The sequence below is a fragment of the Pholcus phalangioides genome, unplaced genomic scaffold (assembly GCF_987345545.1).
Source record: "Pholcus phalangioides strain wild (caught in Gottingen) unplaced genomic scaffold, Ppha-v1.0 ptg000036l_1, whole genome shotgun sequence".
Classification (NCBI taxonomy): domain Eukaryota; kingdom Metazoa; phylum Arthropoda; class Arachnida; order Araneae; family Pholcidae; genus Pholcus; species Pholcus phalangioides.
The window spans coordinates 129,365-132,150 of NW_028301623.1; the positions used below are offsets into that span (position 1 = coordinate 129,365).

Here is a 2,786-nt window from a genome sequence, read left to right on the forward strand (position 1 = left end):
TGATTCTTTTTCAAGTTAACATCTGAGGTTCACATAGTGACTTCACGTCTTAGCTCAGATGGTCCTAATGAAGATATTGACGTAAAATTAATTAATCAATTAATTAGTTGATTTTCTTGTTTGAGGGCAATTTCACATACAACAAACACAAATCAATCAATAAAAAAAATTCTTTTCTGTAATAGTTTCATCTCAGGCGTGAAGAGAGGGGAAAATACTACTCTTTTTAGAGGTAGTTATACATTTTTATGCAAAACGGCCATCGTCTAGAGGGTGAATTTTCATTACATTCTATATTTAAATAAAATATTTGTCATAAATTCCTCATTCTGAAAAACATATTTTCTTCAAGTTGATCGAAACTCGAATGAACTCGCTAGCTCGCCAAATCTTGCGGAGACGTATATTTCAGTTGAAACTTAATAAAACTCATTACTTCAAACATTTATTACCAAAAATTCTATTAAAACATTTAATAATGACTCGTGACATTTGAATTTTACCAAAACTTGGAACAATTAATTAATTGAATTAAACCCAAAATGGAATCGTAAAAAACTGAGACTACGCCAGAAATCCATTGAATCGTCAATTTAATATTCCAATTTTCAATTTATAAGAAGGGAAATAAGCAGAAAAGTATTCCCTTTTGAAAGAGTACTTTAAGACCAGACACAATCCAGGCTCTGTCAAAGCCTCCTGGAAGTACCTAGGAGGCTTTGGCTCTGTCCCTTATGGGATGCAAGCCAGTTAAGTGTGAAAGGGTACTGGTTCCCTTTCCTAAACCGTTCAGAACATCCGAAAGCTGCACAAGTGTTGTCCATTGTAATCAAAAATAAGACAGCATGTGGAAATCGTCGTATGAACAGCCATAAGGAAAGCATTGCCAGCGAGATTCCCTGACCAGCCTTTTAATACAAATACAACGCCACAACAGGCAAAATGCCCAACGAGGTGGTTTTTGACCGGAGTCACGTGACTCCGATCTTTTCTTCACATTGTAACCCCTCGCGCTCTCTCTCTCTCTCTATATTATTATTACTCTGCGGTTGTTAATGGCACAACCGAAAGAGCGGTCAAATTGATACAAGATTTTAATCGGCTCTTAACTGTGGATGAAGAGCAGAAGCAATTTCTTCTCCAGTGTGTCGAAGAAGAAGAGTGCCCGAGTGGCCTGGTGGTAAGATGCTCGTCTACCATCGTGAAGGTTGTTTTCACCCTTTAAAGATGCCATTTCATAATTTTATAGAAAAATCATAAAATTTCTTAATATGAGAAATAAACATTTTCAAATGCTTAATTTTTTTAGAAAATTTTTACCTCCTACATCTTCATCCAATCAAGCTGGATGAGGCACGGGTTAATCCTTATATATTGCAGAAATATTTGGTATACTTCCACATTATGGTAAAAGAAAAAAAAATTAAGGGTTGGGCGCTAAAAAAATGTTAAGCAAATTTTTCACCATTATAATAAGGGCATCTTCAATATATATATACAGTCGAATACCGTTATTTCGAAAATCTCGTTTTAACGAACACTTTTTCCCCAGATAAGTTTATATAGGAAGAAAAACACAAAAAACCCTGAAATTCCTTTACAATGAAATTTCGTTTCGTTTTAACGAAGTGATTTCTGGTGTTCATTATAATGGGATTCACTGTATATATATATATCTAATATATATATAAGAAATTAGAGGAAATTTATTTTGAGCATATTTACCTATAAATTTTTCGTCGACCGAATCAGGAGCAATCACTATACTATCTGCTCGTCTCAATTATTGTTAATTTAGGAAATAGTGATGTTCAACAATGAAATATTTACAACAATGAAAGCCATTTTCCTTTATAGATTTTTGTACTACCGCCTATTAGCGAAACCTTTGTCATACTAAAGCAAATCTGGTACTAACGAATTAAGTTCATAAATTCGATAGGCTTGCCGTATCATTCATTCATTCGAGCACAACTCTGGTCTATAGGCAATTTACTACAGATCGAGTTGCACCTGAAGTATGAGTGTGTGCCAGAATCCCCTGGGTCCTCAAGATCTTCTAGAATCCGAAACACTGTACACAAATAAACACACACACACAGAAAATATACAAATGCAAACATCTTCCTCGCGACATTTGGCTAGTCGTAGCCCAGCCTTCAAAGTTTCAGCCGCCTAGCGAGCAGTTGCCCAATTGGCGCGGTTTTCAGTTCTCTGCCTCGCGACAGTGGCCTATGCAGCGCAGCTCTTGCTCAAAAGTGATGACAACAGCAAGTAGCGTTCCCAGGCGGTCATCCTCCCAAGTACTAACCACGTCCGATGCTGCTTAACTTCGGTGATCGGACGAGAACTAGTGTCTTCAGCATGGTATGACGGTTTTCTATATCAATAGCCCTGGCTTAAATTATGAGATATCATAAGATTACCAAAATCACAAAATACTAACAGTACCAACGAGCCGTAATTGTCGTTAGCGTTACATCAAAGTGGGATTATGCGTATTTTTGGAGAGAAATCTCTGCGCTTGGCTCCGGATAATACGTAAATACTACAAATCTTACCGACAGCCTTCTAAGATCTTGACAACTATTGGCGACAATAGTTGTCAAGATCCAACCTAATTAGCGAATCGCACAAAAAGAAATCTTAACAACCTTACCAGAGTTGCACTGTCACGAACTGGCGAAAAGTTTGTCACACGAAAGCAAATTTTACTCTGACATCCCTTTTAAGGAGAATATTCACCCAACCCAACATGTGTTGTCGCCAAACGTTCGTCACGCGAA

General features: G+C 37.0%; 1 pseudogene; it reads right to left on the bottom strand.

Moving 5' to 3' along the window:
* Positions 1–2,262: 2,262 nt before the first annotated feature.
* LOC149065951 (5S ribosomal RNA) lies at positions 2,263–2,381 on the bottom strand (annotated as a pseudogene).
* Between the last annotated feature and the right edge of the window lie 405 nt (positions 2,382–2,786).